This window comes from Haplochromis burtoni, unplaced genomic scaffold (assembly GCF_018398535.1).
Source record: "Haplochromis burtoni strain Fernald_Lab_line unplaced genomic scaffold, NCSU_Asbu1 Contig_680, whole genome shotgun sequence".
In the NCBI taxonomy this organism is placed as follows: Eukaryota; Metazoa; Chordata; class Actinopteri; order Cichliformes; family Cichlidae; genus Haplochromis; species Haplochromis burtoni.
In genome coordinates this window covers 142,564-160,218 of record NW_024583041.1, presented here as the reverse complement: position 1 = coordinate 160,218, position 17,655 = coordinate 142,564, and the positions used below count along the sequence as shown (strand labels likewise).

Genomic DNA, 17,655 nt, shown 5'->3' with positions numbered 1-17,655 from the left:
TATGCCCATGCATGTGTCTCTGTATTTCGGGTGGATTTGGAAGTGTGTGCGAGGCATATGGATCCCTGATGTCTCAATAATGAGGGCAGAGAAAGGCTCACAGACATAAAATGGTTTTTGGCTGTACTCTTTTCTTGTGGGTGCATACGCTTTAAGATGTAACATTGTTCATCACATTGTTAGACTCTCCCACATACATTTATGTAAAGACGCACAAACCCAAGACTGCCAAAGGGAAATGAAGAAACACTTTTTTATTGGTTGGGTTTCGCTTCACAGCATTGCATTCATCAAGCTAACATAAGCAAAGAGTGAAGTTTAAAACTGCTGCTGTTTTGCTTATGCTTAAGCAAATATGTATCTGGAAATATTTTGGTCTAGCCTGACTACATTTTTTCAGGGTTTTTAAAGGAGGCACGCTTGATAACAAAAATCAAGAAAATGCTATTAAACCAATTATTACCAAGTTTTTCTGGTAGCCATCAGTAAAAATTTACATTGTATAATAATTGTTGGCATCAAGATCAAAGATCATGCTTTTTTTCATTGAACCTGTTTGAAAGACTTTCATTTATGCACAGAGCTGCTAGAGGATACTTTGCTTCAAACATAAAGACGGGTCAAACAAAAGATTGCAGAAAACAACAAAGAGGAGGACAGTTTCATTGAAAGAACAAATGAAAGCCGAGTACAGATTCATTGGACAGTATTGTTTGGTTCAAGATTCCCTGTAATTTAAAGGTTTATTAGTAGTGTGCAGACCATTTTCCTTTAAATGACATAATAAGTAATACAGCTACATTAACAGGTTTGTAATCTGGGTGACATGATCCCTTTTCAACCAACCTTTATCATAGTAAAGCTCATTCATTTGAAATGAAATGCAGTAAACAGTACGAAGAACTATAATCAGATCACTCAAGGTATTTTCTTAATACTTTGCATTAATTCAAAGTATTTTGTGTTACCATGCAATACAGTGTATTCCCCTAATCCATAGAAAGCCGAATTAGAAATATGCAGCAGATGCTGTTTCTGCCAAAGCTCATTGAGACGTACTTTGACACATCAGCTTACACTGGATGTAACACCAGCTAATGCAGGGTTTGTGCGTGTGCAGCGAACTGGCGTTGTTGAGTGTTAGATTAATGCTGTGCTGCTGTGCATTGTCTAGGAAGTTAATACTGAAGTTTTTTACATGGTATGTTCTCCAGATTAAATTCTTTATTTTTTTTAAATAGAAGGTGATAGCATAATAATAATAATAATAATAATAATAAGAAGAAGAAGAAGAAGAAGAAGAAGAAGAAGAAAAAACAATGAATTAAATATTGTCAAATTTTATACTGTTAGTATTCAGCTGGCAGCTACTACAGTTTTCAGCATTTAGTTGACTAAATGCTGAATTTCTGTGAAACTAAGCCTAAATAAAGGCAGAGGAAAAGGAACAGCAAGCTGCTGTATCCATTGTATCATATATTCAGCTGATGCTGTGAGCTATAGGCACATCTATAGCTTCAATCATAAAAGCTTGTGAAAGAAGTAAAAAGAGCGCATTCATCATGTAAGGTGTCACTTTTTCCTTGTCTCTTATTACTGTCGTATCTCTAGTATGTTTCTAGTTGTTTCTCTTATGTCAGTGTGCTGTTCAGTGTGCTGTAACTGGATTGGGCAAAGAAGGATAACTGCTGCATTTTTGCCACAGCACAATTGATAGTCAGAAGTTGCCAATGAAATAAACTGATGGCACCGTATCACTTAATCTCAGCAGTATTATGGGAAACCACATCATGCTGATATAAGCTGTCACATATGATAAAATTTACAGCATATATTTCACAACAGAGCTCTGCTGTCATGCACATTTATTTAAATATTTACATATTTATTCTGAGTGGTCCCTTATTGTGTGATATCAGAAATGCTAACTGAATCTAATCGCTGCTTTGGATGACATAGCTGCCATTCTAGGTTGCAAAGAAAACTGAGGTGTTTTTCTGTGCAGTGAAGCCATTTAAATGGGTTCTTTGACCTCAGCTCACAGTCATCCTGAAAAAATCTGTTTGTTTCCTTTTCACGCTCTTTATTTTGCAGTGGTTTTTTCCACTGTGCATTGTGACTGGAGTTTCTTGTGACTCCTTATTCTGTGTCATTTCATGGCAGCAATAGATCACAGAAGAGAAGGAAACAACTGGGCTGATTTTTGTTTACCCAACACAAGACATTTGTATTTCCTCTTCAGTGAAAGAGAGAGAGCTGGGTGAGGAAAAGTTCTCGTTTGTAATAGACTCTGACCCATAAGGACACCGCCACTAGCATTAAGGAAAGACTTGACTATTGGTCCAGATCAAGAATTGCAAATCAAGTTCTTTCCAGCCTTAAGCTTATGACACGACATGCCAAAATATCTCAGCTTAGACTTATAATAAGAAAAAAATCTCAGTAAAGGCATTAGGAAAAGCTTGCATCCCTGAGATCTGTCTGTACACTCACAAGCACTTTGCACAGATCTGTGGTATGCAGGATCTAAATGAGTCCACAGGCTTTTTCTCAGGTAATGCTGACAAGCAGAACAATCACATTAAACTCTGCATGCGTCATTAAAATATCCATTGCTGGCTCTGTAGACAAGTATTAAGATCTCTCTATGGCAGGAGTTTGGGAAATTTACCTTTGATCAGGAAATATCCAGAAAGGCAGTACATAAGTAGGATTCATGCTTAATAATCAAAAGGGGCAGCGGTCTGTTTCTATTTCATTTTAAATCTTTGCTTTAGATTTTTTTTCCTTGTTCTTTTCATTTTTGAGGGATTAAACCTTTCACAGATGTTTTACCATGTCCAGTCACAGTCTTGGAAGGTTGCCCATTGTAGCAGCTTTGTTTCAGCGCATTCACAGATATATTTCGACGTCAGAGGCCGGGATTAGTTTCTTTACACATGAGGGCAGAATGTCGCAGCCACAGTGTGGTCTGTTAGATTGTGTTAGATTCTAACGTCACAGTGAGTAGAACGAGAAAATATAAACTGTAAAAATGACTGCCGTGTTCTCGAGCATTGAGCTGGACCCAGTGCATTCTGGTTTATTAAGACTATAACTTGCTAGCATTTAGCAAATTGACTGTGGAAGCCTTAGTAGGCTTTAAAGTACTAATGAGATCATCCAACAGTGCCTTAAGAACACCTCTACCCGCTGCAGGATGTAACAAGTAATTAGCTTTCCATATGAAATATTAACATGCATTTTTTTTTCTTGTAGGTCTCCTCATTTACCCAAAAAGCAGGACAGCACTACATTAGTGTGACCAAGATCTTTATCTTTAAACCTCCGTCCTCATTTGTACAATTTATTTTATCAAGTTCTTCAAGTTGTAGTGATATAAACGATATTTGGCTTAGAAACGCAGAGATGTGTTTGAAGTGTATTAAGCATTACATCACAACTGGTCTATAAGGTCTATAAGCTATATGGTTAATAATTCTAAATAAAAGAATAGGGTTAAATATCAAAGAGGCAAACTGCAATTAGGAGATATGCTCTGAGGCAAAATAACCAAAGTTTATAAAGTGCAACTTAAAAGTTTATTAATAACCTAAATGTGTGAGGAGAAAAGAATTGTGGCATTGCTTTGTGGCATTCTTAGCCAACTTTTTTCCTAATGAAGTTGAAGAACTATCTCCTAAAAAGAAGTGGCTCCAAAAAGGTAGTTCAATGACAGAGCAATAGACTGGAAAATATGATATATATTCCTGTTCTCAACTCTTCCTCATTTAAGCCTTCTTGTTCCAGTAGTCCACTTCTATTCAGTGTATACAAGATCACAGGACCCTAAAAGCTTTCATCAGGAACTCAATGAGACGTGGCAAACAAATGCCAGCTTTAAGCTAATTGTACAATTTACCATCAAGTGCGGGATCTACCAAGGAAAGGCCCTGTCCCCGTTGCAGAGGGAGTGGCTGGCATCCAGAAATCCTACCAGTGGCTGGACAAAGGTGGACTGAAAGACAGCGCAGAGGCACTAATCATGGCAGCACAAGAACAAGCTCTGAGTACAAGATCCATAGAGGCTGGGGTCTATCACACCAGGCAAGACCCCAGGTGCAGGCTGTGTAAAGATGCCCCTGAGACAATCCAGCACATAACAGCAGGGTACAAGATGATAGCAGGCAAGGCATACATGGAACGCCATAACCAAGTGGCTGACATAGTGTACAGGCACATCAAAATGGGAGAGGTCTAGGGTAGTTGAGAATGACCAAACTAAGATCCTGTGGAACTTCCAGATACAGACAGATAAACTGGTGATGGCCATTAAACCGGACATAGTAGTGGTGGACAAGTAGAGGAAGACGTCTGTAGTGATAGATTTAGCTATACCGACTGATAACGACATCAGGAAGAAGGAACATGAGAAGCTTAAGAAATACAAAAGGCTGAGAGAAGAACTCAAGAAAATGTGGGTGTGGGTGAAGGCAATAGTGGAGGGAGGAAGACGACAAAGCAGACAAAAAAAAGATCTGAGATCTCTGTCCAGTAGAAAGCAGTCGCAGGAAATGCAAAGACACAGTGTATGACCTTGAAGCTCTGGTAGACGACCCGAATTGAAGGATAAAGACCGCCTCTCACTGCGAGAGGAAGCTTTTTAATATATTATAATATATAAAAATTCTCCTCTCGCTGTGAGAGGCGGTCTTTATCCTTCAATTCGGGTCGTCTACCAGAGCTTCAAGGTCATACACTGTGTCTTTGCTTTTCCTGCGACTGCTTTCTACTGGACAGAGATCTCAGATCTTTTTTTTTGTCCGCTTTGTCGTCTTCCTCAAAGAAAAATCCACACACATAAAAAAAAAAAATCCACCGAATTGAAGGATAAAGACCACCTCTCACTGCGAGAGGAAAATTTTTAATATATTATAATATATAAAAATTCTTTAATGAACATAAATTTTTTTGTGTGTGTGGATTTTTGTTTGAAACTTTCTGAGCTGTGTGCATTAGTTAAAATCCATAATTTTATAGTTCAGATGATTTTTCATCAGCCATCTGGAAAATAGACACATTTCATTTACAATTGGAGACTTATTGTGAAGTATTGGGTTTGACATGTGTGATGATTGTGGTGTTATTGTGTGCAGTTGAATAGAGCAACAACAAGGGCAGACAAGGAAAAGCAAAACTTAAGTTCTTAAATAAGTGTCAGCGCACAAGATTAAGACTGTCAGTTAGATTCTCAGGTAGCACAAACTAAATTCAAATTGCTTGTGTTTTTCAAACTTGAGTAAAGGTGGACTGTGCAGCTTCTGTGACAGCTTGATGTGACTGGTGTTATATGAATCATACAACAATGAAGTCTTTTTTTCATGAGGGAAACAATTACACAAGGACAACTCATAACAAATTGCAATGTTATTATCTTTTCACTGCCTTTTTCCAAAGAACAAAGAGTTCTTAATGACATTCTCTGGTAATATCACTCACTGGTATTCTACAAGGCAGAAAATGTAAAGCACATTCAAAAACTATTCAACCTACAAGGTTTGCAGGAATGATTCATTAGCTGACTCATGTTAATCAGGGATGTATTGAAACATGTAACGTCCCTTGTTAACCTTTCATTTTGTGCCGGCTGAAAAAACTGTATTCAGCCAGGAGGCATAATGATCACTGTATGATAGATTTTAATAACATATTTATAACTCAGGAATGTAAGTAGAGTTTTTGGTTGATATGTCTGAGGATATAAGCCATTACTGGGTGATATGTGTAAAAGCCGGGCTAATGGTACATTATTTCATATAAAATCTTGGCAAATAATAATACTAGAATAAAAGAATAGCCAAGCTACATCCCATAAGTTGAAAATAATCAATAAATTGTGACACATTTAGTGGAAGAATACTTTACAATAAATCCATTCTATAAAATATTTGAAATGACCCCCCAAATATTATTAAAGGAGTAAATCATTACAAACTTGTAGCGCACAAAAAGTTCATAAAATGTTACTAATGTTCTATAGCACATATGGGCAGAAATCTGTGCCATCAGAAACTGTTTTCAGAAAAAGAAACTAATTTCAGAATAATAACAGAAATAACAGAAAATGAAATAACAGAAATAACAGAAACTAATTTCAATTTAGTGATGATCATTTTCAAACCATAAATTCAATTTCAAATTAGACTAATTCAAATTCAGTTTTCAAAAGCATTTATTCAAGTTACAATTCAGATTCAATCTGAGCAATTCAAATTCAAATTGAACTTATTCAAATTCAGTTTCTGATGGCACAGATTTCTGCCCATAAGCACATGTCATAAAAATGGACCGAGGTTTAAATTTAAACTCGTGGTGGTTTTTTTTTTCTTTCTTTAAAAAAAAAAACGAAATAAATATTATTATTTTTAGGTTGAAACCATTAGGCTAAAGTTAGTTTTAAGGTTTAAAACAGTCAAGCTAAGGTTAAAGGTGGAAAAGTTAAGCTAACAGTACAGAAATGTTAGAAAGATGAACCAAATGGCAAACAGAACAAACCTACTATGATTTAAAGCTAACAGGCTGTGTTTGTGTTTTGAGTGTTAGTCATTTTCTACTGCATTCATCATTTAGATGTTTGTGAACTTTATATCTAACTACAGGCAGAGTGTTTATGTTAAAATTAATGCACTGAAGTAGTTATTCAGTCTGTTTGGGAGTGTCTTCTGACAACTGGGATGATTTTTTGTGTTCAGATAGATATGGATTTAAATATTAGAGCATTAACCCGACAACTCTAAAGGTTTCAGCCAAAGATTTACAGTTTCCACTCAGAGTCAATAGGTGGTGTTTATGCGGCTCGCTGGATATCTGCTGGACAATGATACATTATAGTGACTTTAGAAGGGCACTTGAAGAAATGAGACTTCAAAGAAGCAACTGAGATAGCAGCTGCCCAATCAGATCTCACTTTGGCAGGATAATAGCATTCAGGTCCCTGGAGGCAGAAATGAGGATGTGTCATAAATTATGAATTTCCATGAGAACAGATATGGATGGTGGTGTCATGCAATAATTGGCACAGCACTTAGCTCCAAGAGAAGCTGGCTGGTGGCTGAGTGATGTACGCCGCGGGCACCTGCCTGGAAAACATGTTGAAGTGATTTGCAAAGTCAGCATGACGCAAAGAAGCGTCCTTTATTACCATGTTGACCCAAGGCTGTATGATGGGGCCACACAGTAGGGAACAACAGTAGGTTCAAGGTTAGAAGAAAACTGTGCCTATGGTGTGAACCTGGAATTGAAACTATACCCACACATCTTACTACCCAGCAGTGCAACTCTAAGTTCAGGCATGACGTAGTCAGGTAAAATGAAAAAAAGAGATAAGCTAAAATGTACGTGTGTGTGTGTGTGTGTGTGAGTTTTAAATAATAAACCACACTGATTTCCAGTCAATGATAAGCGATCAGTAAACACTATCTTCATTAGAAAGATCTAAGCTATACCAAAACAACTTCACATTTTTCAGCAAAGAAACAATGCAGTGCATAACAAAGCATTTCAAAACACGCGTTCTTTAATTATATGCAGTCTTTGCAGATGGAAAGTTTGTGTGAAGGAAGGGGAAAATGGTAAAGCAATGTACAAGCTTACAAAGCATAAGAAGGTAAAATGCAATCTGAACCCAAACTGTACTTCTACGTACATAAAATCAGATCTCACTCTGTTTCTGCAACGACAAAATACCAGCATAAACTAGTAAAAAACACAAGTATATGCCGACCCCAGCCAAGCAGTCAAAGGTTGCTACAGCTGGAAAGACTTTTCTGTGAAGTGTTCCTTGACCTGGATTTCACCAACTTTGCTGTCAGTGTGTTAGAGCGCTCAAACACTAATAGAAAGACCTTGTTTCCTCATTAGGATAGAGATCTGTGCCAGTGTTTGGAGCAGTAGTCTAAATTTAACTGGTAATTATGTAACATCTCAGGGTGTGTTGTGGAGTAACACAAGTATTATTACTTCAAAGACTAAATAAGCAACATGACCCATAAATTTAAAAAAAGGAATGGATAATGTGGAATGCATTACTTTTTGAGTAATCCACAACAAACCTTATTATTAGACCAGTTGAACTGTTTTTAATTGATAGCTCAAGTAAAAACACTTTAAGGCAGCCACTATGCAAAGATGGTAGAGAGGTCCAGTCTTAGGTCAATGTCTTAATAAAACTTAAAGAGGTAGTTTAAACACAGTTCACATTTTACAGGTATCTGATTTTCTTATGAATTAATTTTGATAGACCGTGTGTGCTTAGATCCTGATCTGATCATTATTAGAGCCACTCTTTAAAGATTAGAAAGGTGAGCCTCATGATCGCAGCAGTTGTGTTGGGAACATTGATTTTTAAAATTGTGATGACGCTATGCTTATTTTATGCATTTCCCCCCTAAAATGTAAGAAATAAATTGTCTAAAAACAAAACACCAGTCATAAAGAAATCTTGTCATGTATCTTACTAGATATAATAAATCCAGAAACAAGCAGCAAATATAGAGGCAGGTTTCAAAATTATGCTGGCCCCCAAAACAACAGAGCAAACTCCAGACCTCGGCTATAGGTTTCTAGGGCCACTCGTCTCTCTTCTTCTAAATAAACAGGATTAGAAGCCACACAAATGTCCAAGATCAGTGCCATTTCTCATCCCATCCTGCTCCCTGTCTCTCCGCATTGTTTTCCTTCAGGTGAAAAAGTGAACGGATGAGGTGGAGGACACACACGCGCACGCACACACACACAGACACACACACACACACACAGACAAGCACACACACAAATGTCACCTTGCAACATTCATCCGTGGGAGGAAGAGAACAACTTTGGATTGTTTGTTGCCCGCGGGAGGAATTCAAGGTCAGTGCATAGTGCGTTCACACACGAACTCACAGAGTCTGACTTGAGAGCAAATAAACAGAAGGACAGTCTTCCTTTCTGTTGCTGCTTGACTATAATCATAAGCTTAATAGATAAATAATAGAGTTTTATATCGGTATTTATTGACAGTTCAGTTCATCCTTGCATTCTTTCACCAGTTTTTTTTTTTTAATCCTTCTCACGTAAGCTTCCATCTTTTGGTTGCCCCTTTTTACCCCCCCCCCCCCCCCCCCCCCCGACACACACACACACACACACACTCTTCCTTCCTTCCTTTTCTTGATCTTGCAAGTCTTACTTCCCTCTTTCTTTTTTCTCTCTTCATTTCTTACTTCCTTACTCATCTCTGCTTGGCTCTGAATTTTATCCCCTCCTTCCTCTCTCATTTATTTTAATCCCCGCTTTCTTTTTCATTTTGCTTCTGCTGTCCTTCCTTCTGTCCTTTATCCCCCCTTAACATTTCTTATATCTAAAGAAAACCACAAGTCAACACACCAAACAAACATTAGGCTGTCCAAGGATTTTTTTCCCTATGAAGTCCACATACTGGGAAGAATTTGGATTTTAATTGCTTCCCCATAGATCCCTGCCTCACCAAGGAACTGGGTTAATTGCATAAGAAGACAGAGGCATTTTAATTGAATGCTGCCAGCCACAGTAACTCCAGCAAAGCTGTGTCGCAGGTTATTTAGCTACAGCTATGGAAATAAAGATGATATCCAGCTGTTTTCTGGGAATGACGACGCCAGTTTCAAAAAGCTTTTAAAGTGTCATTCCTGCAAAGACATCCTGACAGGATCTTGTTTACTGTGTCTATTTAGCAGTTCAATGTTGTAAGTGAGCTACACCTACAAAGGTTGCTTTAAGGTTAAATATAGTACAAAAACTTTACTTACTACTAAGTTTTCAAAGCCTTCACTTCATCTCAATCTAACATTGCTTCCTCTAACCGATTCCCATGGGGGAAGGGATTTGATATCCCTAAGCAGCAATGTATGAATCTATCCACTTCAAATTAACATGGTGTTTTTGCCAGGGTCTTAAGGGTGGATTGAAGTGAAATAAGATTAGTTCATCATGCTCATCTATTTATTATAATCATGCCCCAAAAGTGTTGAAAACAAGCAAGCACTAAGGTTTCATGTCGACCACACAGTGGCATTAGTTGTGCACTTATTAGTTAACTTATAGTCCTCAGGCTGATCTCACAGCTGCATTATTAACCAAGAAACTGTTAAATGTCAGGATGATAAACTAATGCACTCAATGTGTGGAAGTCAAACGTTTTTATTCCCATTTTATTCCCAATTATATTGTGGGATTTTAGCCAGTCATTAGTAAGAACAGACAAGGATACAGTATCACACAATACCTGATCATCCCTCCTCAGCCCCTCAGTTTATATCTAGCCTTCTTTCTCCCTCCTTCTTTCTTTTCCTTGAATTTCCCTCCCCTGCCTTGTTCTTTCTTCTTTCGGCCTTCTCTGCTTGATTCTGTTTTATCAAGCTCTACTTCCTTTAGTTCTCTTATTCCTTGATTCCCTGATTGGTTTTATTCTTCCCTTCCTCACCCCCTAATTATTTTTTCTGCTCCCAGCCTCCCTCCTGTCATTTCTTCCATATTTTTATTTTACTTCCTATATTCAAAAGGCCTAAATTTGAATCGAAACTACTTCTAGATGCTAATAGAGGCTTGGAATAAATATCATGTACTGTATGTATACAAATTATAACAGGGTCAAATATACACAGAACGCAGTCAGCTCTGCATGTGGCACTGGGCAAAACAACAGATTGATTTCATTAAATGAGTCTTCTGTAAATGCACTCTCCTATATTAGTACCTAATACAGAAATGGTATGGTGCAACTAAAAAAAGAGGCAGATTTAAATCAGGGAATTACAAACTATGCAGTTGTCTGTTTTATCAAATAGGTTAAGTCTTTCAGTTTAACCAGTCTGTAGGATGTAGTATTAAACATGGAGAATATCAGAACAGTTTGCTTAAAAAAAAAAAAAAAATAACTGAAGTGAGTCAGTTTCTGAACACTGTGTCATTCATTCATCTACTCACGCCATCTGCCCAGTCTGACTAACAAAAGAAGGTCTGGATCTGCCACATGTTTTTTATTGACATTACAAAAGAAAATGATGTGGAAAAAATGTGTGTAAATTGCTACATCTGATATGCTCTACATCTATAATTAGACTACAGACATTTGAATGATCAAGAGTGAAAACTGCTTTGATATTGTTTATTTTTCTTGTAAAGTCGAGCCTTTCCTTTGTGACTTTTAAGGGTTCAAAGCTTTTCCCTTCTGCTTTTTTTTAAGTTTCTTCCTTACTCATCAGTCTGACATTGAATCTTTTGTCAGTTTCATATTTTTGTTCTCCCCATAATTTTCTCAGTTTCTACCTTACTTCTTGGTAACTGTAGACAGCTGTCATGGACTCAATGATACCTTTAGATGAGGTTAGAGCCATACACTAACAAACTCCTTCTGACCGATACCTGCCACATAATCTGTGTAAAATATTCCAACAAGTTACGTCACTAGCTGAGGAAAATAAGACCTGTTTTATAGGTTTAGAATCTCAGGGCACTGTGAAGGACAAGGAGGGTCAGCCGGAAACAAAGGGAGACTGTAAATTGTGTTTCGCTGCCAGGGAGCATTATGGTGAGCCTATAGTTTGACAACACTAGTTTTAGACCGTATTCGGCACCTACACTAATGGACAAATAAAGCAGGGTTGTGTGTTGTGCAGCATGCAAACTGCTGATATTCTTCACTGATTTGAATCGGTGTTGAGTTACAGTCACTGTAAAACATGGAAAATTTTAACCAGCAACCACTGCTCATTAACTTAAACTCTTTAACCTCCTACTGTATTTCAATAAGAAGAGATCATTAGAGGGAATTTAACATGATTTATTGATATACTGAATTCAATTATGCTATTTGGCGATTAGATTCCAATGGCACATCATAGCAGTGACAGGAATTAGGGCTGGATGAGTGACTTGCATTAGTTGGGGATGGAGACAAGGTGGGTCGCATGGTTGAGTCCACAAGGAAGAATGAAATATGAGCAGTGCAATTTAAAGAACCTAGAGTGGAGGCTGATTGGCTTTAAGAAAGTGGGCAGAAAGATGATTGCCCCCAAGCACATTTGAACCCCAATGTCCAATTTGTTTGAGGAGTGTTGCTGTGTTCCACGCTCAGGCATGATTAAGCATGGCAATCAAAGAGGTGGGCCAATTGTGACTCAGTTGGACCTGAGCATAGTGTGTAGTGTGATCGTTAAGTCCCCCTCATCACTTAACTCCAGTAGTTCCTCAACAGCAGCTAATATTATAAAAATCACTGTGTTAGACAATTAAATTAGGAGACTCTTCATCCTGCCCTTCTTGCAGCATGCGACAAGATGTAATAGGTGTTAATCACTACACGAATTAGAAATCTATACAAAAACTTCAGTGCAACAATGGTAAATAAGACAGAATATCAATAATGTTAGCCAATCAGTGTTCTGGAACTCATTGGGTGAATGGAAATAGTCATTCTGTCACATTATTCCAGTCTAATTGATATGTTAAAAGTCAATCAGCTCTTTCCATAGTGCACCTACCTCTCAGCCTCCACACACTTCCTATTCCATAATCTGAATTTTGATAATAGCTAAGGGAATATTGATTTGATCTTTATAAATTATATAGATTAAGAGAAATGTAGCTCTTTGTGGACTGGTTGTAGTTAGAGCTATTTGAGTTGAAGGTTGTTTATAGTCTTTTACTAATAATCAATTAACATGCCAAGTGTTTTCAGGAAGTATCAACATGTTTCCATGGCTATCGAGTGATTAAAAGTATTGAAACAAGGACTTAGTGAGTTTTTGGATGACTTCAAGGACATAGATGGTGACTCTGGTTTACTGAAGTTTAAATGGAAAAACTGTTTGTTTTGTAGCTTAGAGTATTTCTCTTTTTATTGCTTGGTGAGTTTCCCTTTTGAAATAGCCTTGCAGACAATATTGGATCATTTTGTGTATTGATAACTGTCAGGTTTATATAGTGGATTGTCATTTATGCTTGGAAATATTTACTCATATATGCTTAGAGTTTTATAATTAGTTGTAGATTGATAGAGGTTTGAGCCGTAGTAGTCTGTGGAGACTCTGTGTGCCTCCCAGAGCACTCTGGCATGCACACACAACTTAAGGTCAGGAGAAAGGTTATATCTGCTCTTACTGATTTATGGTATAGGAGGACACCTACACTGTATCTGGTTAAGTATAAGAGCCTTTTGTTCAGATGGACCGCTAGACTCCGGGCACCAGCTTTGGGGACTCTTCACAGGGTCACACACACACACACACACACACACCCCTACACGACACACAGACAAGGTATTCTTTGTCCCCATGTATACCTATGTAAGACATCATGTGTTAATGAACCTATACATACTCATGTAACCTCAATAAAGAGCAGTGTTACGGGGGGAGCCGACGAGAGCAGCATAAAGAACTTTGCCTACTCGTGTCTTGCTTTGCTGTGCAATTGAATTGTCTTGAACATTCCAGTGAATAGGTTTATGTTACAAACCTATCAATAACCCTGTCACCAAAAAAGGAAGAAAAAAGTATATCTTGGCCAAATCAAGTGGCACCTTCTGGGGCTGAAAAATGAAACCTAGCCATTTTGATTGACGGGTGCACCAGCAGGCTAGTGTAGCTGATAACCGTCTGCTAAGGTTGACTGCCACTAATCGGAGTCGCTGAGCTGGGGCTTTTGATTATATTTGTGCGTTTGGTGCCTTTGAGAGCATTTTTATGGAATTATATAACAAATAATGTGGCTTGCTGTATGCTACAGATGGTTGAAGATGGTGCCTCAATTTTGGTGAGTACACCATGGACACCTCAGACTTTCATTACAACTTGCCACCTACAGTAGCACAGTTCTGCAATGGTTGGAAGTATAAATGAGGGGAAGAATGAGGCGGACAACTCCACAACCTGTGTCTATAATGGGGTCTCCATATGAACTTGCTGATCTGGAAAAACAAGAAAGCATCTGTAAAAATAGGAGTCTCTATTTCCTAAGAAAGTTGAAATCGTCTAATGTGTGCAACAATTTGCTGAAGATTTTCTAAAAAATAAATAAATAAATAATAATAAGTCAGTTGTGGTGAGCTTTGAGTATACATTTATGTGGTCGGCTGGGGGAGCAGAGGGGAGCACCGTCAGGTCTGGTGATACAGTCAAACTAACTAAACTGATTAAGAAGGCTGGCTCAGTATGGAATCAGAACGATGCCACCTTGAAACGAAACCGAAAAAAATATTGAAACCGAAAAAAAATATTGTAACTGAAATAAATGTACTGAAAAATCTTGTATTGAAACCGAAAAAAAAATTGATAGTGAAAAACAATTAATTGAAACTGTAATTTTTTTGTTTTCGCTTACAAATTTATTTTTTTTCGGTTTCAATCCATTTTTCGGTTTCAATCCATTTTTTTTCGGTTTCAAACCATTTTTCAGTTTCAATCCATTTTTCGGTTTCAAACCATTTTTCAGTTTCAATCCATTTTTCGGTTTCAAACCATTTTTCAGTTTCAATCTGCTGGCACTGTTTTGGCGTCCGGGGGCGCGCAGGGGAGGGCGGGGTTTCCGGCCCGCATGTATTATAGGCCACTAGTGCTGACCAAGCTGCCATCTTTCTCTCTTCCCGTCTTTCAATGGCTGCTTCAATTTCAGCTTGAACCTTCAAACCGCAAGTAAGTAATCATTTTTTGTTATCTTTTCTTGCTGTCCCACTGGGCTGGACATTAGTTAATTTTTTTTTAGCTACATCTGGTGAAGTTGTGGTAAAATGCTGGTATTAGCCTATTCGTCGTAGCAAGCTAGCCTGAAGCTAATATTTGCTAAAGTTAGGGACACCCGTGTCTCTTCAGGAGTTGGAGGCCGGTGTTCTAGGAGCGGATCTCAGGATCTCCACAGGCAGTGTTGGGCAGTAACATAATACATGCACCGGCGTTACGTATTTAAAATACAAAATATGAGTAAATGTATCCGTTACAGTTACTGTTCAATAGGTGACATTGAGAATACAGTTAGTTTGTTGAAATAAATGGATTACATGGCGGTATTTTCCTGTTTCATATGTTAGGCTATGGTCTCTCTATTTTTGGTAATTCCACGCCGGTGGAAACCCAAACAAAACACGCAATAAGAGCCTCTAAAAATTATTATACAAAATTTATTTAATATGAAGGCAATAGCAGAGTGTTACAGGCATCGCCCTAAACAATGTAGCCTCATGGGCAGTGTAGTCTGTGCTGCAGGGAGAATGGACTGCCATACCCGTTATGTGACTGTGAGCAAGGAAGTACGAGCTGTCACGGAGCAGAAACGGGAGCTGGAAGCATGTAAATATAATAATAACCACTAAAGCCAAAAAGAGTGCCTGACGAGCCCAGCTGTATAAGCTGTTAAGACTCGACTGTACACCGTGTTCGTGTTTTCCTCCGAAACATTAAGCAGCCTTTCAACGCCTCTCTCTGTCTCTCGCTAGCAAACTTGACCCAGACAACAAAGTAAAGCTAGTTTTCAGCTATGAGCCCGACACGAACCGGACATATTAGCCAGAGGTCCCTTTACTACGGTTCGGAGCCGCTGACCTGTTTTATATACGCGCTGAATAGTTTTCTACACGAGATCGCTGCAAAAAGTGCAGCCTTACCTAATGTCCACCTACTGTTACTCATTTATATTAAGATTTTAACATCTAGTTGGTGTTGGTATGGCGAGTAGCCTTCAGTAATAGTAATAAATCACACAGCAATAGTACATTCATGTAGTTGTAAAGTATTCAGAATACATTACTTCTATAATCTTTGGTGGAATACATTTTAAAATTAACCTTCCCAACACTGTCAACAGGTTAGCACCTCATACCACAGTGCAGCAAAGCAGTCTCATGAGCGCTGGGAAGGACGAGCCCAGAGCCCAAAACAGACAGTGCAGGAGATGACAAGGTTAGTAATTGTATGGTGAAAATTATACTTTGTTATCTTGATTGGCAAAAGAAAAGTAAATACAAAATCTGCTTCTCACATATAGGGCATTTCCAAGATTTTTTTTTCAAAACTTCAATTTCTTTCATTACAGCTGTCCTGTGCCAGAAGTTCTGTTGACCCACAGTGAGAGGCATCATTTCAGAAACACCAGGAAGACTGAAACTCGATCGCCAGGATCAAGCAGGGCTCGTGATCTTCACCAGCAGCTCCCTCACAAGAAGGATAAACCCAGCATTTCATGAACACTGATGGAGACCTTTGCTTTGTGTAATGTTAGAAGTACTCAGATAATCCTCAGAGGGTCTGGACTTTTACATAATATAATAGAATAGAATTCAACTTTTTGTCATTGCACATGCACAGGTACAGGGCAACGAAATGCAGTTTGCATCCATCCAGAAGTGCTTTAGCCATGATATAGATATATTACAATATATATTAGCAATAATATAGATATGTAGTATATTACAGAAATGGGTCTATTATGGTATGTTACAATGTACACGGTATGAAGTATGTTGTGAATATTCTATAACTATAAGTATGTACAGGCTGTAGTGAGTACAAACTATGTACAGGCTATGAACAGGATATAAATATGAAAAACTTACAGAAATCTGAGATATACAGTTATACAGAAATGTGAACTATGCAAGTTATAAACAGTTGTAGGATTAAAAATCATCATATGTACAGAATGATTATTTACACAGAACTATACAGTAGTGCAGTTAAGTAATAGCTATAGCTATAAGCTATAGTAATAGCTTTAAGTCCTGTAGAAAGTTAAATATATGTTGTGCTCACTGGTTACTCTGGTATGAATGACTCTGAATTACTTTATGATAAATAACACACTATTGTCAAAAAACAGTGAAAGAATTCCAGATCACAAGTTTTTAGTTCAAATACAAGTAACAACCTTTGACTTTAATCAGGTTTTATTTAATTGTGTCAGAGAAAACATCATGTGCTCTTCATGTAGCTGAGTACATTCAGTGTTTAAAACAGAAGTTGTGCAGGTCTGAGATCAGCAGTTTTCTGAAACACCAAACTGAGGTACTGTTAATGCTGATGTATAGTGACACAGTTACAGGGGTGATTAATCCTTTTGACTTTTTGTCTTTAAATTTATCAATAAAACAGCTGCAGCTTTCACTGACAGCACATGTGGTACTTTAACCTTTGTACTGTTTTCTTCAGTTAATTTTGGAGTTACTACAAAGATTGAAGATATAGGATGATCTGTCTGCTGTCACTGGGTGGTGCTGAGGTCTGAATCTGAGGACAGCTCCTGTAATCACAAACAGAACAGAATCATCACAAACTGAAATATAAAGTTTATCTCTCAAATCTGAAATAGAGCTGATCCTTCTCCGTCCTCACACACTCGGGATCTGAAGTTGTTCAGTCCTACAGTTCTGCCGACAGCTGTTTATTTTTTTATTTGTTTTAAAGGCCTTACTAACACATTTTCTAATATCATGTTTACCTTTGAGTTGTTGATGCTTTATAAATGGACATCTGCAAAGATGAGATGATGGAGCAGGTTTCAGTCGAGGTTCAGTCTGCTGCTGCATCCTGGTCACAACATACAGAGGTGTTATCAGCTCAGTATTGAACAAGAAATATTAACGTTTCAAATTATTTTCTCTGCTTTTTT

At 37.8% G+C, this 17,655-nt stretch overlaps 1 protein-coding gene and 1 long non-coding RNA gene across 5 annotated transcripts in view; one reads left to right on the top strand and one right to left on the bottom strand.

Annotated features, from left to right (window-relative positions):
- The window catches only part of LOC102288977 (leucine-rich repeat and fibronectin type-III domain-containing protein 2), a 137,955-nt gene that overhangs the window by 39,295 nt on the left and 81,005 nt on the right, over window positions 1-17,655 (top strand). The window contains exon 2 of one of the 4 annotated variants that reach the window (XM_042215211.1): window positions 8,721-8,889. The exons of the other annotated variants lie outside the window; for them this stretch is intronic. The gene's annotated coding sequence lies outside the window, so the exon portion shown is untranslated. The remainder of the gene's footprint in view (window positions 1-8,720; window positions 8,890-17,655) is intronic. 4 annotated transcript variants of the gene reach the window in all.
- On the bottom strand, window positions 16,922-17,636 carry LOC121812598. Its single transcript, XR_006053180.1, has 2 exons — window positions 17,485-17,636; window positions 16,922-17,286 (listed from the first exon to the last, which is right to left on the bottom strand). It is a non-coding gene; the product is annotated as an uncharacterized LOC121812598 (long non-coding RNA).